The sequence below is a fragment of the Hesperophylax consimilis genome, chromosome 18 (genome assembly GCF_061612785.1).
Source record: "Hesperophylax consimilis isolate HC1 chromosome 18, BYU_Hcon_1.0, whole genome shotgun sequence".
NCBI classification, from domain to species: Eukaryota; Metazoa; Arthropoda; class Insecta; order Trichoptera; family Limnephilidae; genus Hesperophylax; species Hesperophylax consimilis.
In genome coordinates, this window is record NC_142853.1 from 28822995 (window position 1) to 28850833 (window position 27839).

The 27839-nt window shown below is 34.1% G+C and overlaps 6 non-coding genes across 6 annotated transcripts; all 6 read right to left on the reverse strand.

Annotated features, from left to right (window-relative positions):
* Nucleotides 1-10501: 10501 nt before the first annotated feature.
* On the reverse strand, nt 10502-10620 carry LOC149415617 (5S ribosomal RNA). The gene has a single exon (XR_016303790.1). It is a non-coding gene; the product is annotated as a 5S ribosomal RNA (ribosomal RNA).
* A 322-nt stretch (nt 10621-10942) lies between these two features.
* LOC149415618 (5S ribosomal RNA) lies at nt 10943-11061 on the reverse strand. Its single transcript, XR_016303824.1, has one exon. It is a non-coding gene; the product is annotated as a 5S ribosomal RNA (ribosomal RNA).
* A 6220-nt stretch (nt 11062-17281) lies between these two features.
* Nucleotides 17282-17400, reverse strand: LOC149415619 (5S ribosomal RNA). Its single transcript, XR_016303791.1, has one exon. It is a non-coding gene; the product is annotated as a 5S ribosomal RNA (ribosomal RNA).
* A 322-nt stretch (nt 17401-17722) lies between these two features.
* Nucleotides 17723-17841, reverse strand: LOC149415620 (5S ribosomal RNA). Its single transcript, XR_016303825.1, has one exon. It is a non-coding gene; the product is annotated as a 5S ribosomal RNA (ribosomal RNA).
* A 5625-nt stretch (nt 17842-23466) lies between these two features.
* Nucleotides 23467-23585, reverse strand: LOC149415621 (5S ribosomal RNA). Its single transcript, XR_016303792.1, has one exon. It is a non-coding gene; the product is annotated as a 5S ribosomal RNA (ribosomal RNA).
* Nucleotides 23586-23907: 322 nt separating this feature from the next.
* LOC149415622 (5S ribosomal RNA) lies at nt 23908-24026 on the reverse strand. Its single transcript, XR_016303826.1, has one exon. It is a non-coding gene; the product is annotated as a 5S ribosomal RNA (ribosomal RNA).
* Nucleotides 24027-27839: the final 3813 nt, after the last annotated feature.

A 27839-nucleotide genomic window follows, 5' to 3' on the forward strand; every position in this document is an offset into this window, starting at 1 on the left:
CAGATGAAATGCCAAATGGTCGAATCATAACAGGACTTCGCTACGCTCTGTCAATTACGCGGAATACATTTGAATTCGAAAGGATTTCATGATATTGCCTTTCTCATCGGGTGTTTTATGTTAGCTATGTTACAAACTGTTTCTTTTACATATATAATGCAAATAATATAATTGAACAAATTTCTCGAACCTGTAGAAACATAGATGTTGCAACGTTAGAATGATCGAAATTAAGAACTTAGATTACGCAAAACAATACTGAGCCTAGTGATGTCATTTTTATTGGAACGAATTGTTCACGAAATGATAACAGGTCTGAACTGGTTTCGTCTAAATTTTCCACTTCATTTCGCCTCTACGACACCACAAGAGAATATATAATATGTTCTAAGAACCTGTTGGTTGGTAGCACGTTTTAGCAAGTAACTCTTTGGAAGAAATATGAAAAATAATAATTTATTCCAGAAGGTATGCAGGGTTTGTACTATGCAATACGTTCAATAATTCGGAGTTTAACAAAATAAAAATACATAAAATAAAAATAAATTTAAAAAAAAAAACAGAAAAGACGTGAAAAGATTTTTTTTAAATAATGCAAATAGTCGTTTATGTAGGATATTTGACCGTCTCCTGATGCCCATCAGAGGGGGGATTCATCCAGGCATCCATGGAAGTGATGATGGTATTCTTGGGTTGGCGTAGCCTGCGCGAGTAGTACTAAAAAAAAGTGGACTCGTGCATCCAGGAACATTTTCGTGGCGCTGTAGTATATCGGTAGGCGGAATATTTGGCGATATGAATTATTTTAAGTGACTTTTAGCTATTTCCATTGGAAAGCAGTGTAATCTACTGTATATATGTATAATAAATATTGAAAAAAAAATTAAGTCTGGAAACAAGCTTTATTTCTGACACCACCGGAATGTTTTGAAATGCTCTAGAATGTTCTGGACTGTTCTAGAAATTTCTAGAGGGTGAAACTTCCAGCAAATCTTCAAAAGCACGCCCTTCGAGTGAAAACGGTTACCTTCTTCATGGATGGGGGATAGAGGGCTATCACACCATATAACTCCCTTAATCGTACCGTGAATTTCTGAGGCTTAGCGGCACACTTAGTTTTAATCAGTTACCTACCTCCCGGTTTTGCCTTAATTTAGATTGAAATTTTTTTTTAATCGGGTTAAGAAAGGGTCCGTTTGAAGGAATTTGTTCTTAAAAAAGCCAGGATGAATTAGAGACGAAAGACGGATGCAGATGCATGCTGTTTAGCATCTGAACCTCTCGGAAAAAATGACCCGTTCTCATGCTACCGGCATCAACTACTTTCTGTGAACGGGAGTTGCGTTCCAGTTTCTTATGTGCACCGGCAAATCAGTCATTCATCATTTCCTCATATTCCCTCGTCTAATTATTTTGCATCGTCTCCAAACCAGTTTCCATTGTAGTTTCATTTGTTCCCACGCAATGATGCATTCCATTTTTCTGTAGCCATTTAAACCATTATATTTATTTTTAATTTTACATGATTTAGAGAGTACATTTTGTTTTTTTGTGATATTTCACCTTCCATGCTAGGGATGACCCTGTGTTTTGTCGGGTGAATTTTACGGACATAGAATCTATACATTACTATAATATAAAAAAGAAAAATGATGTATAGCTAGTTTGGGTTGCAAGAAGAGAATGGAGAAGTTAGAGAATTATAAGAAGATGAAAATTTTGAGAAATTATTAGTAAATAGATTTCACTAATTAATTATGTACATACTATACCGCCAAGTTATGGAATAAGAGGTTCCGTGATAACTCCACGCAGTTACTATTCAACACACCTTAAAAAGTGATAAATAGTCCTTAAAAACGATGAAAAAAAAATTGAAACCTAACCTAACCTAACCTACTTAACCCAGTTGATTAAGTTTTTGTTTCATCACTTTCTATGACTTTATATAACTTTTTAAAGATGTGATGAATTATCATTTTGATTATTTATCCAGTCACCGGAATAAGGATATACTCTTATTATGTTTTGTCTGAAAGGTGATTAAATTGATAGAGTGTAGAATGAATGGGTATTGTAGTTGTAATGTATTCCGTGTGTAAAGATCCATTTCGTAATTAGTTTTTTAAAGGAACGGGGTTGACTGACGGTTTTTAGGTTTTCAGGGATAAGGTTAAAGATTTTAGGAGCTAGGAAGAAAAATTGTCTTTGAGTTGACGTGGTATGTAGTGAAAGTACTTTGTAGTGACGGTTGGTTATTGTTCTGGTGGTGTAGTTGTGTTGTAAGAGAGTTTTGTTTTTATATTTGAACAAGAAATGTATTAGCGAAAATTTTAAGTGGAGTTGTCGTATGTTTAAGACCTTATACTCTATGAGGAGTGGAGTGGAGGGGTATCTTGTCGGTCGCTTGTTAATGACACGTATTACCATTTTTTGGGCTTTTAGAAGAGGTTCGATGGTAGATTGTGCACAGCCACCCCAAATTATAAATTATATATTTTATAAGTATCGATTAGAAAAGGTATTATTGTATAAATGTTTTAACCCACTAATCTATCCCCTCTAGAAGAGTCTGCCATCTAAAATAGGATGAATTATATGCAAATATGTATTTTTTACTTTAGCATCACACAGGAGACATATATCATCTTTTGGAATGCTGTGTGGAAGGCTTTTTTGAGGAAAGGAAGAATAGAAAGTTCTGGGAAGGTAAAAGGTATGTGGGTTGGGTAGGAATATAGAGATCAGTGTGTCCAGAAGTGACGGTCATATGAATATATCCCTCCGAATGCGGCGCAAGACGATGTTGAGAGATCAGTTGGAGAGGTCAAAGGGTGTCCCTAAACCAGCCTCTCCCGATCCAGCATACCACGCAGCTGGTGGGCAGGACACATCCTGATCACACCTCACCCGAAGAACCCAGGAGCCCCTGCTAAATCACCAAACGTAGCGAACCACTTGGGGTGACCTACAGCAGAGGTGTTGGTCATCCAATAAATGGTTCCCGGTGCGGCGGTACCCAAAACCGCCTCCCAAATTGTATATGAGGCTTTCCTGTAAATACATACAATACATGGCTAAATATTTTTCATTTCCATAAATATGTAAATTTAAACATGAAATTAATATGCACACGACGAAACGAGAGTACAGAATAAAATAATTGTATTTTATTTCCTTGCCAGGTGAATGACAAATATTTTGGTATGCCATTATGTTACAAAAAACAATAAAGGGGCAAGTGCGGCGAACTACTAGCGCATGGTGGATTCGTTGGCACCCTACGGGTATAAACATCGGAAATCCACGGTGGATTTCTTAGCCCACTAAGGACTAAGCCAAGATTTGTCGGACTTCATGTAGTTATTTTTATAAATTAATTTTGTTAATTTATAACAATTTATAAAATTTCAAAGTTGATTTTCACGTTCTGTGTAGGTTCTATCCGTGTTCCGTTATTATTTCAGTTTTTTGAAGCAACTGGCCAGTAATGATTTAATAAAAAAAACATAAATAGAACCTTCACAGAAATTTAAAAACAACTTTAAAATTTGATGAATTGTTCTAAATTAACAAAATTAATTTATAAAAATAACTACATGAAGTCCGACAAATCTTGGCTTAGTCCTTAGTGGGCTAAGAAATCCACCGTGGATTTCCGATGTTTATACCCGTAGGGTGCCAACGAATCCATACGAGAATATAGCGCTCGTGTACAACTAGCATTAGTTGACAAGATATTTTATAGTTTTTAAAGAAGTAGGTTTGTTTATTGAACGCCTGTAGGGTTTTTACAAACATAATATATGCCGAAAATTTACAAACATTAAAGATAAATAACATATCAGCACATACTACACAATCATATCAGTATTATTCACAACAATTTTTTTTACTTCCATGTAGGACGAGGGGTTTTAAATACATCGAAATGGATTTTAAATATATATTATGTATTGACAGTTCGGTAAATCGTTCTAGTTAGAAGTAAATAGTTAGGCCTATGGTTGTCACAGTGGGAAGATCACGGATTTCGTAACACTTAATTTATGGGCAGTCTATGAAGTTATTCATTAATTTAAAAAAAATATAAGAATGTTTTGTAGCAGACATCAATTGCAGATTGTTTCAACTTATATTTAACATAGCGGTATATATATGAAGTATATTAGTATTTTTGGATTCCATTAATATGTGAATGTGTACATAATTTACCGTTGAATTTTATTATTAATTATCTTCTTAAATACGAGTACACTTGTCGATCGGAAGCTTAATATAAATACTTCGCTCCGCCTAAGATTACGAGTTGCTTCATTATCGTGAGATAGTCACAGTGAATATCTTATAGGAAATACGTCCGTTCTATACGAGACTTTGGGAGTTATCCTGGCGAGGGAAGGAACTTGAATTGAGCTGTCGACCTGGTGATCCGCTAGCATCGACTGTACTTGTAATCATTCACGTACAAACGACATATTATCTATGTCATTTGACGTTACTACCGCTACCCATGCAAATATCTTAAGGTTATAAGCAACGTTCGTTATATAATCTGCGCGTTAATAGATGGCGCTTACGTGATTGGCGTTTAAGGAAACTGACATTATGGAACTAAGGCGGATTTACTGTGTCCAATGTCTTAAATTTATAAACACTCGTCTTTATAATTTCTGTAAAAATCCAAATCGTTCTAGCCAGAGACACAACATATGCGTGTACACAGTGCCTCACTTCAAAACTAGGACACATTAACTATATTGGCCCAAAATTGTTTAATTCCTTGCCGAGTTACATCAAGATGTGCCAAAACCTTAACTATTTAAAATAAATGTCAAAAGCTGGGTAAAAAAATATCTGGAAATGATAAATTATACTACGAATATGATACCTATATATGATAATATGTTACCTACATCCTATACCTTACCTTTTTAAACTGTTTTTTTTATTAAATACGCAAAAATAACTATACCTATGTACTTTATATATTTTTTTCTTTATTCATATTTCTTTTTTCATTTAAACCATAGATAATGTAACCACCACTGTTTTGAATACATAACTTATAATGCCCAGTGCCCACGCACAGGCTTCGCCTTTGTGGGATTTTTTTGTTACTGCCTTATATTTTGTATCAAAAAAATTTCCAATACAAAAAAATTTAAATTATTTTATAAAAATACGATTTTTGTATGTTATGCTTTACAATATTAAGAAGAATTATTTGTTTGCGCCCATACATACAGAATATGAATGTGAATAAATAGTTTTGTACGTAAAACACAGGTCTTTTAAGAGAGGTATTCAAATACCGTATTGGATTGAATCACTGATTATAACGAACGTCAAGTTTAACCTTAAAACTACATACACTAAATAACAATAGCTTATATGTACACACTCTACCGACATCTGTCGGGTAATATTGAAACTACAACTAATTATCAATACCTACTACAGAATCCCAGTGGAGTTTATCATCAATTACAATTGGAATAGCAATGAGGTAACAATTCTTGGAGATAGGTATTTTGCACATTATGAATTAATGTTTAGTATTTACTCAGAAACATCCGGCTAATGTGACGACACGGATGCAAGCGGATGATGGCGCCGTCAGAAGAGAAAGGACCGAGCCAAACGGAGCCGTCACTGGGACAAGGTCAGGCCAATACCGCCGATATCAGGCCGGGGTCATTTCCTACCAGGTGACGACACAATACAAAACATACTCATTAGATCATTACGTACGCTGAGAAATTTAGTTTTGTAAGTATTGTGATTTAAAAAGCAAGAGTTTGAATCAGCGACTTCTCTGGCGCACAGTGGGAGAAACCATAGACATATGAATATTAGTAGACCTGCCCTGAGTGATTAAAAGCGTATTATCCCCACTCCCCATACCGGTTCCATTGGAGCCGTCTGTGCTCGCGTATGGCCTCAAGTGAAATTTGAAAACGTGACGTCATCATTCTTGTGCGAACTATGGTCGAGGCATCATCGGTTCATTTTACGAAATAACACGGCAAAATGTTAACTTGTACTATGAAAACTTGTAAAAATAGATGTGAAGAAGAGAATAAACCCAATTGTCGTATTACATTCCATATATAAGCATTATTTTACTTTATTTTAAGCATATTCACATCGTATAATATGAATCAGTTGTTACTATCACATCGAGAAACTAATAATAATATATATAATATATAATAATAAGTAAATTATGAACATTTATAAAAGTGTCTTAACTAAATACTTAAACGAAATATTCGACTCTGAAAATGGAACCGAATTTTTTTGCCGAATTTGGACTTCGCAAATTTGTTCATAACGTGGCGAGTAATTTGCGCTCCCATGTAAAAATGTCTATTCATTCAAAAGCAGATTTTACTTTTAAGAAGTAAATGGTGATATTATAATGCGAGATGCCTATTTACTGTCAGATTGATTTATTGACGAATCACAGTCAGCTTCACTCCCTTCGTTCTTCAACAGTTGATTTTACCCCTCGCCATTATCTTCTCGTCTATTAATTCCTATGTCTGTGGGGAGAAACACTGTTTCTAGAAAATAATAAGTCAGAAGGTAAGAAATTTTTATTTTTAATGCGAATTTATTAAATCCTTTTGGAACCCAATACATCATTTTTTCATTATGTATTGTGCTCCCCATACATAGTATATAAGATTACCAATTAACGCTGGATGAATTTTGGAACACAGAATTCTAAAAACCTGTGAACCACTGCAACTAGGGATAGAGAAGTATAATTTTTTCAAATTAATAAACGAAAAAATGTTTACGGAGATAGAACAAAGAAGCATAAAATTGCTTAAATTTTTAACGCCAATTACCTGAAGACATTAAAAAGGAGAAAAAAAAATCAACAGTAAAAACAAAAGTCAGGTCTTTCTACCTCCGTAGAACGTGAAAACAAAATATATTAAAATTTCAGCAACTATGAATATATAATATGATGAAATATGTATAACTACGCACCGTAGAAAATAGTCGTTAAAAAGAAAAATCTAATTTTAATATACTACAATACGCCTCAAATAAAATTTTAGTATTCAAAAATAAACCAATTTTTTACTCATACTGCAACATGTATCAAGTAAAACTGAAAACGTAAGCATTTGGAAAAAAAAATACTGATAATATTTAGTGTATAAAAAATTTGCAAGTGGGAGTTTTCTTACAATCAAATTGAATATTTCTTAGTTTTGTAAGTAGTATGTACCTAAAAGACAAAACTGAACAATTTTTTAACATTATTTTTTTGTTTATGTTTTATTACAATTATTTTTTCCACTCTTATTTTTTCACTCTTTCACTGCGCCAATCCTTAAATTTCTCTTTTCTCAATAAATATCACAAATAAGCGGATCGTTTTATGCATGATAGAAACCGAATAACTGGTTATTGCTGCTACATTATACTTTAATATTCACAAGAAGAAATTCTTTCGATCCTTTCAGTTATATGTAGAATGAGAGATGACGACTGAGAGCTTTATCAAACTGATAATACCAACATTCTCACGACTGTCGAATTCTCAGTTAAAACCAAAGGTATAAATTGCTTTGCTGTAAATTTAATGTTGCTAAGTAATTATATCTAATAAATATATAAAGTTTACTGGATAACAACATAATGATTCCAAGATTGAGTGTTTCTCCCACTGTGCGGCAGGGCGTATCATATGTCTATAAATCCTAATATCATTGGTTTCTAGTGTACTAGTGGACTTATCAAGATATTCGCGAGATTCTAAGATATTAAAATTGTTTGAATATCCGTCTTCTTTGTGGAAGAAAAAAATCACTTTTTGCTATTATCGTTTTTTTTTAATTGTCTACTAGTTTCGTCACATTTTTTATAATGTTTCAGATATAACGTTATGGAAACAGGCAGTTACTATAGAAAGGGATTCCCTTTGGTTTAACCGAAATATGATATCGGGTGTTGTACTCGTATTAGGGTCAGAATTAGGGCATAATACGTCCTGCCCTTCCGCTACCCCTCCCTTCCGCCCCCGCCCCTACCGAGGCGGAAGTGCCCGTTCATTCGAGGCTAGGGATACTAAATAAATGCTGAAAGTTTTCCCATAAATTTATAACCCGGGCCGATCTGGGCAACTGTCGTATTTACGAACTGATAAAAAAATACAACGAACATGTGATAAATTTGTAAGATTTTCGTTCAATTCTTTGTCGTTCGTGACAATAAACACTGTTAAGTAATTTCGTAATCCTTTAAATCTCCCAATTTAACTTTAACGCAAAAGCCATCTTGTAAACACTACTCAAAGTACCTATCAGAAATGCTCAAACCAAATTTTCAATAAACTAAATATCATATCACTTAAGCAAGTCAATGCCAAAACCATACCTATTTATATTAATACAAATAATACACTTGATTTAATTATCAACATATGTAACAAAATCAATTTAAGGTACATCCTTAAATTATTGATAAGGCAACCTTCAATCCAGGGCCGGCCCTATGCGGGCGCAATTGGAGCAGTCTGCTCTGAGCGCCAAATTACCAATGCGCCAAGGCGCTAACACCTAACAGTCCTTACACATTGCTCTTTATCAATTTCAGTGATCACCTATCTATGCATCAACTGATTTTGACAAGGGGTGCCAAAAGTTTTCAGGCGCCCTGGTACATTACGAATATATTATCAAAAACCGGTGAAAAAAGAGGTGTTGTAAATATTATAAAATATACTCATACTCCACATTACAAATTCTAGGACATTGCAAATTTTACCGGCAAGGTCTAAAGCTCTAATTTAGAGGTTTGAAACATCATTTTCCCGGTCGAAACATAAGACAATTCCATATGTTTTTCATCATATTTTTCATTTGACCAATAAGAAAATAGACATAAAAAAAGAGTTACGAACTCGATCGAAGCAAAAAAATATCGACTTTTTTGTACCGATGTATTTTCAAAGACGTGTTTTTTCCTTTTTTCCATCAATTCTGCCTACTGTATCAGACGTTCCGACGAAACTCACATTTCGTTCCAATTTCCACAGTTTTTCAGGTTCTTCAAAAATTCAGCTCATTCCCCCCACTGCCAGCCCCGTTCAGCCCAGTGCCTGAAACGTTCCTGACACGTTCTGATACGTTCCTGAAATGTTCCAAAAACTTTCCTGAAATTTGCCTGAAGTGCCTGAAACCAATAGCTTCTCTTTGGCCGCCCAGTCAGCCGACTCATGCAATATTTACAAGCTCTGAAGAATGAATATTTGATAACCGGTTTAATAAGTCGGGAGTTTTGGTATGATAATTTAACCCGGGGAGTGCTTGGGGTGTTCTTGACGATCTGGCAAACGATCTGTGGATTTAATGACTCATTTGCTTAAGCTTGGTGATAGTGATGCAAACTTAGTGCTGAATAATTTTTTAAATGGTTTAAAACCACTTAAAAGCTTTAATAAAAAACCATTATTTTTAATATGACCGGTCGGTGGCCGAGTTGACATCGCGCTTGGGTCCCACTCAGGCGTAGTGTGTTCAATTCCTCGGCTGGCTAAGTCCTCCATCATAACACAAGCAACATTTTCAGCTTACTGTGGTGGTAGTAGGAGATTTTCAAATATTGTCAGGTTATTCGTAACCCGGGAACGTTTGTATTTCTTTTTTTTTTAAATAAAAAAAATATCAGCTTTTTCCGTAAAGTAGCGATAATGCTAAATTAATTAATAATATAATTAAGCTGCTTGTGAAGTTACCCTCGAAACTGCATTTATGCAATGTAAAAAGACCTTATTAATAAGTCTCCAGATTTGTTTTTTGAGGTGGTTATTAATTATCTGAAACAGATCAAAAACTTTGAAATAATTTCTAAAAATGTTATTTAATTTAAGAATATATCGATTTCTACAATTTCACAACAATTTCGACAAGTTTATTAATAGAACAATTGCTGCACAAAGGTTCAGTTACTGAATTTAGCAAAATCCATACAGTTGAAGAAACGCACTTCTCGATTTTGAATGGTGTTCTCTCTGCGGTGATTAACTGAGAGAATCTTTCATACTGGAACGTAGTTAAAAATTTTTACGTTTATTTTTTGAAGTGAAACTTCTTTACGCGCGTCATGCAATTTCGAGGAGTAAAACCAACTCATGACCGAAACGAAAATGCGGGACCGATTAAAGTTCATTTGATGTAGTAAAAGTTTTGAAGTAAAATATAAATGCTTCTTAGCTCATCTCGACAACTGGCGTTGGTGGTGTAATGGTCAGCATAGTTGCTTTCGAAGCAGTTGATCCGAGTTCGATTCTCGGCCATGGAATATTATTTTTTTGTTTTTAAGGAATTTTTTTTTTTTAATGGTTGACCATAATATCAATCCACTAAGTAATATTTTAGGCCTGTAGCATAATTGAAAAGTTAAAGAATGATATAAAATTTTTTATGATGTTAACGATAAAAAAATGAAAAAAAACATAAAATTAAAATAAAAAATGGGCCAACGGCACGCGGTGTTCCCAAGCGGTCACCCATCCAAGTACTGACCGCGCCCAATGTTGCTTAACTTCGGTGATCGGACGAGAACCGGTGTGTTCAAAATGGTATGGTCGTTGGCAAAAGTTAAACAATATTAATTTCTATTCTACCTGCCAATAAATATATGAAAATTAGTATAAAAAAGCCCTAATAATATTGAAAAAATTAGCAAGGTGTGTGCGAGGTTGATAAAAATAATCATTACATACGCGCTTGAAAAAGATCGTAATTACATTAATAAGTTTGTAGGAATTTTTTTTTTCAATGGTTGACCATAATATCAATCCACTAAGTAATATTTTAGGCCTGTAGCATACTTGAAAAGTTAAAGAATTTTATGATATTATTAATTATAGTAATGATAAAAAAATAAAAAAAACATGAAATTAAAATAAAAAATAGGCCAACGGCACGCGGTGTTCCCAAGCGGTCACCCATCCAAGTACTGACCGCGCCCAATGTTGCTTAACTTCGGTGATCGGACGAGAACCGGTGTGTTCAACATGGTATGGTCGTTGGCAAACGCTAAAAAATATTAATTTCTACTCTACCTGCCAATAAATATATGAAAATTAGTATAAAAAAGCCCTAATAATACTGAAAACATTAGCAAGGTGTAAATATTATATACCTAGTTTAACTCACTCTCCTAACTCATCTTCGCTGTCTACAGGCAGAGCGCACGACTGTGGTCGTGAAGAACCGAGGTTCGATCCCCGCTTTAACTAATTTTTTTTTTCTTTTTTTATAACTTTTAATTTTTTTTATCACATGCTACTTATAAATATGTCAATAGACAGAAAAAAAGAGAGAATGAAATGAAAAGAGAGAGAGAGAAGAATACTAGAAGTTTCACTTCTGTCTTGCGTAGGCTTGACACACCCATTTTTATTTATCAAGCTGACGTGTACCCTGCGTTGCTCAGGACTTACAAATGGTACAGGGTAAAGTTTTGAGGTTGTAAATTTTGAATTTGTATCACTTGATTCCAAAATTTAAACTACTTCTTTTATTTTCATAAATACCTCACAAGAGTCCTAACTGCTTCCAAGCGTCTAGAGCCGTGAGACAACCGCATCCCTAATTGGAGTATGTTGTGAGGCTGGAGATTCTGAGGCTGGAAGAGAAGAAGATGAGGAAGGTACCAGGCTATTCAGATCTGGTCACCAAACAAGGCTAAAACCATTTCAAGCAACATTTTAATTCTGAATGAAGAACTTACAACAGGGCGATACTGAACATACAATTTCCACTCTGGAATGTGCCGTAAGAATACTCAATATTATTTTTAATGATAAAATTGAGAAATAACAGAAATTCTTCAAATGAAATTTACCTGCGCACGCTGGGATTTGAACCCGGAGCCTTCGGCTTACTAGTTGACAGCTTTACTTATCTAACACGAAGCCACTACTTCTGTCACTAATAAGAACAAACTTTGAAATACTGAGCAGTAGATTTTTTAAATCCTGATTTGAAAAATTAACTTTATTTTATAGACGATAATTGCAAACTGCCTTTAGGGAACGTCAAAATCATCGAATTACTTTTTTATGAGATTGAAACATTATTTAACATCCGAATATAAATTCAAACAACAGTAAACATTTCATCCTCTCCGCATTCAGCGCAGCTTGAAAACAACACTAATCCTCTCCGCTTCCGGAAATGGGTCTAATTTTCATTTGATTAATACTCTGTTTCCTGTGGGGGATTCAAAAAATGGCACGAAACCACGCTGTGAGAATTGTCAAATATTTTCCTTCTTACTACTATTAGTCACTTCTGAAACACATTTGTCTCTTCGCCTAGTCTGGTATCAACTTTAGCCTTTTTTATTAAATAATTATATAACACTTAGTTTTAACCAGTGTCGGCTCGCGACTTTTAGGTGTCCTAGAGTACTAATATTACAAAAAATGGCATCATTGATGTTGTTGAAGCTTAAAACGATTTTTATTATTTCTGAAATTATTTTTTTTGTACGAAGATTTTAGCCATACTGAAATTTCCTGAAAATCTTCATACAAAAAATCGAAGTTACAAAAAAAAATAAATGTCTTTTTTGTAATATTAGCATTCTAGAACACCCAAAAGTCATGAGCTGCCGCTGGTTTTAACCAATGTTTTTTTTTTAATTAAACACATGAAATTATCAACGCGTTGAAGAACCAATTATTCCTTCAACAAGATGCAAAGTATGCTAAAAATTTAAATGGGATACAATTATTGACATAAACACTACTGTAAAAATAATAGGAAGGAGAGTATTAGTGAGTAACCAATCAGGTATTAATGAGAAAACAATTTTATGAAGTATTAATTACTAACAAGGATTTGTTTATTAATAATATTTTAGTCACTATTTTCCTATTTCTTAAATCTCTAAATTATCTAATAAATTTAAAATCCTTTTATTACATACGTGAAAACCCGTGACGGGATAGTCTGAATTCTCGACAAATTAGCTCCTATTTAGAAAATGGCAATACCAAAACTTACAGTAAAAAAATATTTTACTGTGGGTAGATGGCTCGTCGGAATTCTTAAAACAGTCAGTTCCAATTTTATAACTTAAACACACTTAAATTCAAAGCAAATCACCTGTTTTCTATGTAATTTAAATGTTTTATTATCTTTGAAGTTGTCTTAGAAAGAAATATCATTTTAGAAACAAAATAAATTTATCTTTCGTGTGTTTGTATAATCTAGCATCGACATTTCTGAAAAATGAAATTTTATTGTCAAACATTAAAATGTTAACAAAAAACCTATCAACTCGATATTTGATAAACTTTCCTTTTGTGTAGGGAATGAGAAATAAAACTATAACTTCACTTTTTATGTTGTTTATTCAATAACAAAATAAAATAAACTTTCAACTGTCAACGAAAAAATCTCGCCAATATGCAATCATAAACTTCATCATCACTTTTGGCTCTACAACCCCTGGTGGGTCTTGGTCTCCTCAAGAGTCTTCCTCCACTCATCTCGGTCCCGCGCCAGCTCTCTCCAGTTTTGAAGCTCCAAGGCAGACAAATCTTTGAGGACGTTGTCGCTCCATCTTAACCTTGGCCTTCCCAGGCTCCTTCTCCCTATCGTTCTTGAGCTCAGCAGGGACTTTGGTTCTTGATGCTCGGCCATTCTCTCCACATGACCTAGCCACCGAAGTCTTCCCAGTTTTATGAACTTTGTGACGTTTAGTTCCTTAAACGGAGTATAGAGCTCATTGTTATAACGTCTGCGCCAAAATCCATTTTCTAGAACCTGTCTGAAGATGCGCCTCAAAATTTTCCTTTCAAAAACCTCCAGTGCTCGCTCATTCTCCTTAGTTAGAACCCACGTCTCGGCTGCGTACGTAAGTAATCATAAACTATCCAATATTTTTATAAATTTTATTATCGTGTATAAGTATTTGAAAAAAACTTAGAATAATAATTATTTCTCTTTCCAACGACGAACAAATTACATTCTCCGACTGATAGAATAAAATATATAATGTGTGGACGCCCCGCCCCCGGTCAGATCTGTCCTTCAGATGCTCTAATGGAATATGATTTTAGTGGCTAATAATGTCTTTCCGAGGATTGAGGGGTTAAAGGGAATAAACAGAAACTACTATATCTATCGACCTCTTGTCTAACATTGCTGCTGTAGGTATACCATTTCCTCCAATTTATATTTTAAACCAAAAAAAAAATAATTTACTCATTTATTTATTGACGTTTTCTTAAAAAAATCACCTCAAGGGCGCTGTATACACATTGCATAGTAAATATTTCTGGCGTCTAGCAAAAATTCATTATAATAACTAGTGACTTGCATTTAAGACATATATCTAGTGACTTTTGACTAAGGCTTAAACTACTGAATTAAAACTAGTTATTTACATCTAAGTGATATACGACTAATATATATCTAGTGACTTACGACTAAATGTTATAATAATGTATGAGCTGAACCAAAACTTTACAAAAAAAAAAAGATTATTTAACACATCTGCAAGTGGTTTAACAGTAAATTTTTAAAAACTAGCCCACATAAATATGGCGGCTATATCAACATTTTTAAACTCTTTTGAGTTAACCCATAAGTTCTCCATTATCTCTCTATATCATTAAAAAAACATTGTTTTATTTTACTTATAAAACTTTCACTTTTCACTGTTTTTATAAAGTTTTGAAATGTGAAAAACATGGAATCCACCATTTAAAATTTAATCACGCAGAAATTCACGATCCTTATGATTTATTATTATTGAGAGTTATTCTTCCAGCGTAGGAAAAGCCTTAGAAGGGTTCTGTCATAAAGAAATGCCTAAAGGTTACACACAAAGGATCGCAACATGATTTACATTAGCTACAGCAGAATTATACCATGGCAAAAGCCCTTAAAAAACCAGTCGCAATAATAATAATTTTCAATAGACTAACTCCATCTAACGACAAAGGCTACAAGCTGCGACATTAAGTATATCACGGCATCATAGAGCCGATTTACAATAACCGTAATGTAGGCAAGTCGTGAAATTTCAGTGGGAAAGTTTTACGGCGAGGTGAATTATTCAGGGGTTAGGTTAAGGGATGGCTCGCAGGCCTCCCCGCATACAAAGTGAGGGTGTTTCGTTACATGAGCTCCACCCCTCTATGCGCTATACGGCTATACAGTAATACTCCCTGATACACATACAACATACAACACACCCCGCTTTATCTAAAATATACATTACATACATCTCAAGCTAATGGTATAAAAAACTTCAAAATTTAAAAACGATGTTTTTTACAATTTTAAAATCATGCAAGCTATTAAAAAATTTTGTGGAAATTACTGTCTGAAGAATAAATACCTTTTTTTTAGTTTTTTTTATTGATTTAATATAGACACATTTAAATTATGACAAAGACGCGTAAAGGACAAACGATGCGTCTTTTAAGCTTGGTTAAAAAGTAGCAAAATTGAAACAGAAGAAATAGGTACGTACTCCAAAATGTAAAATTTTATTTTGATTTAAAAACATCCTTGAACATCCAAAAACATCCATCTGCTTACTCTTCGCTTCCTTACCAATAAATATCATTTTCATGAAAATTAATATCATTTTATGCATAAGCATTATTCTCGCCTCAAAAAACCATAAAATAAGTTTTTCCGGAACCTACATGCCTATGTACTGATGGTTTCATAATATTCTTGATGGCCAAATAGTTGTGCGATAAAATTGTCCATCGTAAGAACATTGCGTAGTTCCACATACTTGCCGAAAGCAATTCAGATGCCTCGGAGATGTACTCAAGCCCACTGCCAAATAAACTAACGGCCGTTGTTCACAATCCTACTGATCAACTGTTGAGTCTCTAAATTCGGAACAAATTCAGTTGATCTACCTAGACAAGCTGTTGTGTATAACGAATAATTTTATTTGGAAAGAGTCTAAGATTATAAGAAAGGAAGTTCTGCTTTCCATGTGCCAAAAGTTGTGGAACTTGCAAATAGTCCCAGCATTTGGCTTGATACAAGTTAGCTAAGAAAATTTTTCGCTAAAGAATAAATAATCTATTCGGGAAATCATTTCTGAAAACCGACTGGGAGATTTTTAGGCAGTTTTGGTATTCAAATCCATTATTTTACTTGTTTTTATCCATGTCTATGTATAGAAAAAAGGGATATCTCAAGAAGATCTACACGAGGTTCCTACTGCTTTTTTCCTTCCACCCGTTTGGAAGGTATTTTCTACAATACGTAGCGACCTCATCCTTTTCCCTAAGAAGAGACCCAATATTCATCCATCAGTCAAATCTATCAAACCTTTTGCAATCCCTTCGTAAGGTAAATGACTCAAGGGGCCAAGGACAGGTTACCACTTTGTTTGATGTGGTTAATATTACCCTTGACCTTAGTTGGATAAGGGAACCTGTTGTCGCCCACAAATGATATCGGCTTGATGTAAAGAGAATTTTTTTTTTTTTTTTTACTTTATTTATTTTCATTTCTTTACACATATTATACATATTAATAGATAGTATAAAATAACATAATATATAATACCAAATAGTTTACAAAAGAAATGAAAACCCACTAAGGCACTGACTGCCTGAGTGTGGGTAATATAAAACGATTACTATATTTCAAGTACCTAAAGTGTAATATACATTAGTAGAAAAAGTTTTTTTTGTTTATAGTTATTATAAAAAGTAAAGAGAAAAACATTATGTAGGTACAATAATTTATAAAGTTTCAGCAAGTGAGTTGTAGAAAGGATAAATAAATTTATAGTAAAAGCGTTTCAATATCTGCGTCAATCAGCCTTAATTTTACCTCTTTAATATATTCTATATTTTTGAAGTGAAACTTCTTTACGCGCGTCATGCAATTTCGAGGAGTAAAACCAACTCATGACCGAAACGAAAATGCGGGACCGATTAAAGTTCATTTGATGTAGTAAAAGTTTTGAAGTAAAATATAAATGCTTCTTAGCTCATCTCGACAACTGGCGTTGGTGGTGTAATGGTCAGCATAGTTGCTTTCGAAGCAGTTGATCCGAGTTCGATTCTCGGCCATGGAATATTATTTTTTTGTTTTTAAGGAATTTTTTTTTTTTAATGGTTGACCATAATATCAATCCACTAAGTAATATTTTAGGCCTGTAGCATAATTGAAAAGTTAAAGAATGATATAAAATTTTTTATGATGTTAACGATAAAAAAATGAAAAAAAACATAAAATTAAAATAAAAAATGGGCCAACGGCACGCGGTGTTCCCAAGCGGTCACCCATCCAAGTACTGACCGCGCCCAATGTTGCTTAACTTCGGTGATCGGACGAGAACCGGTGTGTTCAAAATGGTATGGTCGTTGGCAAAAGTTAAACAATATTAATTTCTATTCTACCTGCCAATAAATATATGAAAATTAGTATAAAAAAGCCCTAATAATATTGAAAAAATTAGCAAGGTGTGTGCGAGGTTGATAAAAATAATCATTACATACGCGCTTGAAAAAGATCGTAATTACATTAATAAGTTTGTAGGAATTTTTTTTTTCAATGGTTGACCATAATATCAATCCACTAAGTAATATTTTAGGCCTGTAGCATACTTGAAAAGTTAAAGAATTTTATGATATTATTAATTATAGTAATGATAAAAAAATAAAAAAAACATGAAATTAAAATAAAAAATAGGCCAACGGCACGCGGTGTTCCCAAGCGGTCACCCATCCAAGTACTGACCGCGCCCAATGTTGCTTAACTTCGGTGATCGGACGAGAACCGGTGTGTTCAACATGGTATGGTCGTTGGCAAACGCTAAAAAATATTAATTTCTACTCTACCTGCCAATAAATATATGAAAATTAGTATAAAAAAGCCCTAATAATACTGAAAACATTAGCAAGGTGTAAATATTATATACCTAGTTTAACTCACTCTCCTAACTCATCTTCGCTGTCTACAGGCAGAGCGCACGACTGTGGTCGTGAAGAACCGAGGTTCGATCCCCGCTTTAACTAATTTTTTTTTTCTTTTTTTATAACTTTTAATTTTTTTTATCACATGCTACTTATAAATATGTCAATAGACAGAAAAAAAGAGAGAATGAAATGAAAAGAGAGAGAGAGAAGAATACTAGAAGTTTCACTTCTGTCTTGCGTAGGCTTGACACACCCATTTTTTTATTTATCATTTGAGTTTGTAGTGGTAGAAGGTTAAATGTACGAGGACCAATGAAACTGCTATGCGTCTGCATTAATTTAGTATTGGTTTGGGGGGTGTAATTGGGGGAGAATTGTTAGTAATGGTCGTCAAGAATCGGTAAATCCGGTAACTTGATAATTTGTGATAGTTTTTAGAAAGCTAGAGATCAAAAAGCTGATTAAGAAGAATATTAAAATGTAACTGTTTTCAATCAGAATACATCGGCATATTAAAATTCCTATTCCTATATTCAAAAAGAAGGAATCACTTGACACATGGAATTTCAAACCTTATTGTCACATAAGGATATCTCGATCTCTCATAATATTCGGAAATAAAAAAAACCTGTTGAAATCCGTAAACACAAGGAATGTTTTATTTCAGTTTATGTCTGTATCCGTTGGTGTTGTATGCGTATGCCGTGAAATTACGGTGTGACAGAATGTTAGAGTGTGTACACTGTGTACCTGTTTAGATTGAAAATCTGGTGGCGCCGTAAGTCATAAAAACGTTACCTTAAAGTAACCCTTCAACGGAATATAACAAACTATATTTAATTGTAAAAATTTGTCTTTTTGAAATGCTTGTTCCCTTAACCAACAGACTCATTAATCATTGTTCCACTACTTAACTATCAATGTTAATAAAATCATTTCCCATTGCTAAGCCTAGGCAACCATCAACAAAATGGCCTATTTATTGGATGTGTATTCACCCATAGTACAAATACTACCCTTTATCTCTCCCGCCCCTCCCAACCACCCCCCATTAAGGTTGTAATCGCCAACCGCACGTACCCTTATCCATAAGTGAGTCGGGATATATCAATCATAGAGCCTGAGGGCATTCTAAGACGCCGGCGGGTAGCAAAATTAAATGATGTAATAATGTAAAGTTAAGTATTTCATAACCTTGTTTCAGGGTCAACAAATTAAACAAGGATTTAATATTCAGTCATATCCATAGTTCACAAACAAATACTGTCAAGTTTTTTGATGCCAAAATGCCTTTTAAAATTGACTGCATGTAAATTTAAAAAGTGGAGATCAATCGATCGTGTTACAATCACCGAATGCTACAGCTTATGATGATATTATTAGTGAATTATTTTTGGGATTTTACGCCGTCTTGCGCTACCTTCTTATTTAGCCAACGTTTCGGACAATATTACAGTGTCCATCATCAGGGCAGATGATGGACAGGCTTGAACATTTCATATAACTACAGATTATAGGTGCACACCTCATACAGTCATGAGTATTGTTATATTTTAACTACACGACTTTGTTTAATTTCACCACACGACAATTTTGAGCTTGGGGATGCAACTATTACTATTTAAATGGCCTCTTCACGAGCTTTCATCCGAGCAGAGATATAACGCGCGCCTTCAACGACCACAATAATCGAATAAAAAAAAAACAAATGACATATATGTTTTAATAACAATTGAATATCACTGGCTTATTCTTCTTTCCGTTCTCCTCAGGTAAAACTTTTAGGAAGGAAATGACAATTCGAATAGGTCATTGGGATGTGGAATAATCCCAAAACTGTTTCAATACTAAACAAAAAGTAAGACAAACTTTTCATACGAATTAAAAAATAATAATTTTTGTAAAATATCAACATAATTTAATTTACAAAGTGAAAACTCTTCACAAGTTTTAGCAATTAAAAAAACATTACAAGTGAAAAACCGGCTTATTTCTACCTAATTTGAATAACTTTAGATATATATCAATTTATCTTGGGTATTAATTTAGTGTTGAAGCAGCAAAAGTAATTTGTGATTGAAATTTAACAATGAGAGCGTTCACCAACAAATCAAATAAAGTAGCTTATAGCGAAGTTGTTGGCAAGGATTCAAATACGAGAAAAAATCTCATTTCATCAAATCTCGAACGAATAGTGTTAATGAAAAATCCGTATAATTTTTACCATAGATTGTTCTTCACGTCTGGTCCGTTAAATTTTTATGGACTGATATTATTTTGCCTATTTCTTCATAACAATACCACAAACATATTTATATTTGCCTAGCCATCTACATAAAAAAATATTTCCACTCAAAATATATAGTTTTTACCATTGATGACCTGATAAGACAACACAAAATAAACCATTTCTTTGTATAAAATAAATATTTAGACTTCCACATAAATTAGAGTAATACCCAACCCTACGTTATTATTCAAAATAAATCGACAGAAAAGCATGAAGTAACATTTCCATTAGAGATGATTTTTTGCAGGAGAAAGGAAAGAGGAGGCGGTAGCCATACCCGCCTCCGAAAGTATTTTTTACAAACGAAATTTATAGATAGCGTTTTCTCAAAATTTTCAAAAATATATTTGAAACAAAGGAAGACAATATTGCAGTTTTATAATGGCTTTTTTCATTTGATGAAATTAGTTTTTGAGTATAATTAATGAACATTGCTGATTAAGTGATTCCTAGAACATCTCTGTTTCCTTCCTCCTACAACATGAGTCTTTTCAATATCAGTTAACTCCTTCATATCATTAAAGGATCCTCCACACAGCATCCCTAAAGATGGCAAGGCTTGAGGGAAATTATTTACATCAGGGCCTTCTGCGTGGAGTTAACTAACTAACTAAACAACCATCACGCCGTTTCTAGGCAGGGGGAGGCAGAGAGGACAGACCGCCAAACAGCTCGGTCTTGCCATACACTCCTTGCCTCATTCACATTCATACATCGTCTCATACATATCGTTCTATTATTCTGACTCTTGACATGGCCCAACTCAAGTATCTGATTCACTTGGTCGTGTCGTGTCTTCCTCGGGCGTCCCCGACTTCTGCTAGTTAATTTTAAAAATGGGCACATGTCTTAATTGTCTACAATTTAAATTCAGCCGCATGCGTTATGTGAAATATAAATAAACACGGACTCCAATATTGTATTAGAAAGGTATAAATGGTACGTTATTAGGGTTAATTACTAACCACTAATAATAGCAAGATTGTCTACTTCATATATTAGAATTACAGTACACTCCCATGGGTTGAAACCCATTGTTTTAGATTACTAACACAGCTCTGAACATGGCACCGTTATTCGATTAGAAATCACAACCAGAACAGTAGGTCAGTGATGTAATTCATAAGCCGAAAATTTACACGCAATTTAAAATCACGTATCCCTTAATTGTATTTGTAAGTAGGCACACGCTCGTGTGATACAAAGCAACTCTCATAAGGTATCAGTTCTCCCAACCCCTAATCCATCCGCCTCCCTGTCAGCGACAGCAGTTCAGTTTCCAGTTAAGCTATCTGGAACCTGAGTACCAACCTTATTCCCAACACGAGTGGTAAATAGGGGTTGAATTTTGGACTCTAATATTAATGAAATATTGCTTTGCGAATCTAAAAACTTTTAACTACCTAACTTACTAAAATTTGTACCTTTCAGCCAGGGTATGCAGATAAAATTGACGTCCTTACTACACAAATTTTCCTTGTTTCACTCACGTTCATCTATACTGTTATATCAACGCTTGAAGGGATCCTACTCAAAGTAGGTATATTTTATTTTAGATTTGCATTATTTAACCTCTTAAAGCTTCTTGTCCTTAACAAATTACTAAATATGAGAAGTAGTTTAGACCCAAATAATTATTTTCTGACATAAATGGTATGTCAGAGGTATATTATACTTATTTGTGTAACACAGGACAAAAGTCCTTTGTATAGCCTGAAAGATTTTTTTTAGTAGTTTTCATACTTAAGGCTTGACTTTCCTAAAAAAACTGCATTGTTTTATTAATTACTTTATGAGTACCGTGAAGTATTCGTAAGTAAATTAAGAAGTTCTGGACCTTAGGGATTTGTGCATTTGATTACATTTCTGACGAATAGCCCATCTCACTAGGTGTGATACGCATGTATTGAGATAGTAACTTATGGGAGTGGTTGTTAAGCTAGTTTTATGATGAATTTAAAATTTAAAAGTTAAAAAAATTTTAAACTTGTGTCAACTTGACTTTTCAAATAAAGTTGATATCTTCTTCAGGCGTCGCCCGACTTAGTTCATTTAAATTAAATGCGTGACATGACATATTCTCCTGAAACTTGCCTTTACTCTTATTTTCTCCTTTTTTATGTCGTCCTTCCTACTAGTTTCCCTGTTTAAACTATCTAGGCGTCCCTTTCCGGCTGCGCGGCCTTTTTCAAACAAAACTTAATTAAGTGTTAATCTCAAGTGACCTACCAGGTAAGTGTGGTACTGTATATTATTTCCATATATAGTTAGTAGATCACTGTAAAAGGAATTATATATTTGTACAGCGCCCTTGAGGTGATATTGCAAATATTGCATCATCTAGTCAATCAACATTATGCAAGTGCACTATATAAGCAAAATAAATACAAGAACAACATGTCAACTCACCAGAGATCAAATGGGAAAATAATTCACCGACTCCAGATATTTTCATATCAGAAGGTTCGGCTCGGTAGAACTTCTAACAGGGCCTATAAATCCTACTGATCCCTCAACATAAACATTTAAAAATCTTTCGTTATCCTACATGTATTCAAAATGACCGACTTTTACATCTTTATATATAAATTTTTTGATAGATCTAATACGCCCAAATTTTTAATGAGAGAGCTGGGTATAATGCCAGTAGCCGAAATAACGAATGGTTATATTTTTATAGTCTGAGAATGCCAAATTCTTTTTATTTTATTTCCTAAATCTGTGTATTTTCTTATTTTTTCATTAACAGATTTTTGAATATTACAGTAATTTGGAATAAAATAAAATATTAAAATAAATATAATATATTTCATTTTAATTTTTTTATTGAAGTGAAACTTCTTTACGCGCGTCATGCAATTTCGAGGAGTAAAACCAACTCATGACCGAAACGAAAATGCGGGACCGATTAAAGTTCATTTGATGTAGTAAAAGTTTTGAAGTAAAATATAAATGCTTCTTAGCTCATCTCGACAACTGGCGTTGGTGGTGTAATGGTCAGCATAGTTGCTTTCGAAGCAGTTGATCCGAGTTCGATTCTCGGCCATGGAATATTATTTTTTTGTTTTTAAGGAATTTTTTTTTTTTAATGGTTGACCATAATATCAATCCACTAAGTAATATTTTAGGCCTGTAGCATAATTGAAAAGTTAAAGAATGATATAAAATTTTTTATGATGTTAACGATAAAAAAATGAAAAAAAACATAAAATTAAAATAAAAAATGGGCCAACGGCACGCGGTGTTCCCAAGCGGTCACCCATCCAAGTACTGACCGCGCCCAATGTTGCTTAACTTCGGTGATCGGACGAGAACCGGTGTGTTCAAAATGGTATGGTCGTTGGCAAAAGTTAAACAATATTAATTTCTATTCTACCTGCCAATAAATATATGAAAATTAGTATAAAAAAGCCCTAATAATATTGAAAAAATTAGCAAGGTGTGTGCGAGGTTGATAAAAATAATCATTACATACGCGCTTGAAAAAGATCGTAATTACATTAATAAGTTTGTAGGAATTTTTTTTTTCAATGGTTGACCATAATATCAATCCACTAAGTAATATTTTAGGCCTGTAGCATACTTGAAAAGTTAAAGAATTTTATGATATTATTAATTATAGTAATGATAAAAAAATAAAAAAAACATGAAATTAAAATAAAAAATAGGCCAACGGCACGCGGTGTTCCCAAGCGGTCACCCATCCAAGTACTGACCGCGCCCAATGTTGCTTAACTTCGGTGATCGGACGAGAACCGGTGTGTTCAACATGGTATGGTCGTTGGCAAACGCTAAAAAATATTAATTTCTACTCTACCTGCCAATAAATATATGAAAATTAGTATAAAAAAGCCCTAATAATACTGAAAACATTAGCAAGGTGTAAATATTATATACCTAGTTTAACTCACTCTCCTAACTCATCTTCGCTGTCTACAGGCAGAGCGCACGACTGTGGTCGTGAAGAACCGAGGTTCGATCCCCGCTTTAACTAATTTTTTTTTTCTTTTTTTATAACTTTTAATTTTTTTTATCACATGCTACTTATAAATATGTCAATAGACAGAAAAAAAGAGAGAATGAAATGAAAAGAGAGAGAGAGAAGAATACTAGAAGTTTCACTTCTGTCTTGCGTAGGCTTGACACACCCATTTTTTTATTTATTTACTATCTACAGAAAACAAATAATCACAATTTGTCAATAAAGTGTTTTACGATCCAACTAGGAAGAATATGTGGTGACAAATTGTTTGTCACCATTTCAAATGTTTAAAACTGTACGATCCTGACAGTTAAAAAAAAAATATTTTAAGGCGGTCAATTTTTGGTATAGCAGGGAACGTAATAAGTTACCAAGAGTTAGTGCTAGCAAGCATTTAAGCTTGTCTGCCAAACTCCGGATCGCCAGTAAAATTCACCAGTGAAGTTCGCCCGTCGAGTTCCACACAATTTTGTGGAATTGACGAGTCCTTGTTTGGAGAAATACTTCCACGAAATTTTTCGACCAATCCACGCACGATGGACTTACACAGAAATGCTTTTAATATAATATATCGCCTCTACCGCCCGATGAGAAAATGGCGAAGCTAGTCGGAAGTAAGAAGGGCGTGCGACTAGGGAGGAAATAATGAAGGCAGAGAGGAGATTTGCGATTGGAATAGGAAATTCAATTTCCATTAGTGGCTAGCACCGTGGAAAACGGACTTCAACTATAGAACCTTTACATAAATTACGCATATGTACTGTGCGACCAATACCTATTTTATCGATAATTGCTTCGAGTACTTTCTGATCGTTTTCTTTTAATTTACATATCCATTTTATTATGTAACCACTGAGCTATAGACTGCATTAATTTACCACCTGAAATACTGAATTTTGGCTGTCGGTGCATCGGTACACGCGTGATTTGAAATTGTGTTTCTACGCAATGCATTATTTAAGTTCGATAAACTTTATTTTTTTAAATTGAAACTGATAAATAAATCATCTCAGAGCAGCGGCAAATTAGGTGCAAAAAATATTTTATTAATATTTATTGATATTGACATGAAGTGTGTATTTTGTTTAAATTTTTGACAGATATTTATTTATCAGAAATTTAAAGTATGTATAACATTGTCTTCATTATATTATGTACATTTGTATTTTTCTCCCCGCATAGCTCAGACAACTTTTTTTTAAACTTTGCACTGGACACAATAAAACAATGTAAGATATCATATAACTCTCATCGGATTTTTAAGAGACAATCTTTTAGATTTCCTTTTGACAAAATCACATTTGATCAGGTACAACGTAATATTCAGCTTTATCCCTTGCGCCAGGGGATGGGGGCTTGTGGAGACTTGACATAGGGTGGCGTGTAGGCTGTATACCTCCACAGGCTGTAGGGGAGATGCCACCACCACCCTAGATTATATCTCCTTCTCTCAAACGGAATGAAGTGAGCGCTATGTGGGAGTAGGAAGGAGCTATGGGGCAGGGCGGAGTTTTACCTCAAAACCGATTTATTATTAAAACTTGTTTCACCTACATCGGCTTTTCAATGGGTTCTTTATTTATTTATTTATCAATTTTCTCCATGACAGCTATAAAGCTATTTTCTTGAGGTCTATCAGACTTTTTGTTTTTATGGGTCTCTCTTTGTATATAACTTGTGAATTGTTTGCCAACGTGGTGAGACGGGCCGAATGGAAGAATTTTTACTACTAAATCAGTAAAATAGACGCATATGCCAACCAAATAGTTTTATAAACCAGATTAGTTCTCTAATGGTGTATTTAATAAATGTCTTTGTATATTTAAAATAGAAAAAAGGAAAGTTCACCAAACTACCACAAATTGTTAAAATAACAAGTAAATACATTTTTTCACCGGCGTACACTGTTAATATTTTATAATTGGGGTTTTTGAGCAAGTTGTTTTAACAAACGTCGTTTCAGTAAATTAATAGCCAAAAAAACTGATAAGTTATTCTTGGTAACTTTAGGTGGTTTTTTAAATCTATTCAAACATTCTTATTTCGATTTTATTATGGTCTGTCTGTATTTATGTAACGCCATTATAAAGTCGACCTACAATTTTGATATTTTATAGTTGGTCTTCTTGAGAAATTAGTAATGAATGTTTAATTAAATAACTTGCCTTAAAGGCTGACAAGTTATCAGTGGTAACTTTTTGTAGGTTTTTTCTTTAATTTGAAAAAAAATTGCTAATTTCGGTTGTGGGTCTATCTGTGTGTAACCATGGTTCAATGAAATCGTATTAGTTTTAATTTAAGCGTCATTTTCAAAATTATAACTGATCGAATCAATATTTCTGACAAAACTATAAAGTACCTACCTCTAATAAAATAGTTTTACAGAATATTATATAACTGACGAGTAAAGAATTCAAACTATGCCGTGATTTTTACGGGTTTGCGCTACTATATTATAACAAACGAATCATGTATTCAAATAAAAAATACTTCAACTCCTAAATCTCTGTAATTTAATTCTATTGTAATCTAACACTTACGACTTATTTCATCAAAAGTAAAGAAACGCAGGAAATGTAATATAATATTCGTCCCTCGCCTTCGTCCCTGCCTCGGGGAGTGGGAGTGTGGAAGTAGGGGAGGCTGGAAGTATGCTTTTCAGAATATACGAAGCGCTTTGCTTTGGTTCGCTTTAACCGGAAACTCTTCCAACTTATCTGTTGAACACTTTATTTGAAATGAAAAATATTCAGATTAATTAGACGCACGCTTTTTGCAGAAGGTTCTAGAGATTCACAAGTGTTATGACAACTTGTGGAGATTCATTAAAACTTGATGACCGCCAAAGAACAAAGGGAACAGCTTTGAATTTAGGACGATGGTCTCAGAATCAACTACAAAGGATGATGAAATACAAAAAAGGATTTAAAAAATACATGTGAGGTTACTCTAGACCAGGGGTTCACAACCCCGTGCCCGCGGGCACCATGACGCCCGCATGGAACGATTCGTATGTGCCCGCCACTATTTGACAGTGAAATAATTTTTTCATGAACATTAATTAAAAATGTGAATTATTATTATTTATTTTTTGAATTTTATTTTTTTGAGTGCCCAGGTTTATTAAATACGTTCGTATGTTTGCGATATTGTGTGTATGAGTGGTTCCTTTGCTGACAGTACTTGTTGCAACAACATAGCGGCGATCTAGACTGCACTATTCACGCTAGCCTGGAGCGAGGAGTTCTATTTGCACATCATTCCTTGTACACGCAGAAAACCCGAAGTGAACGAACGCCTCGAACTGAGCCGATGAACGCCGAAGGCGCTAAAACACATGGCATATGACTCTGCTAGCTCAGTCTGTCAGTGAAAGCAAGAAGCATGGCCCCGACAGCCAAACTGACAGTACTCACGTGCTCGTACCGTACCGATCGGTTCGGCAATCATCGGCTCACTTCGGGTTTTCTGCGTGTATAAAGAGTGATGTGCAAATAGCATTCCCCGCCTGGAACCGTGTTGTTGTCATTTTGATTGCGATTGCTGCTCCGAGTTAAAAATAGGTGGTGCCCGTCACCATACCGATATTTTAGAATGTACTCTAGAGTACAAAAAGG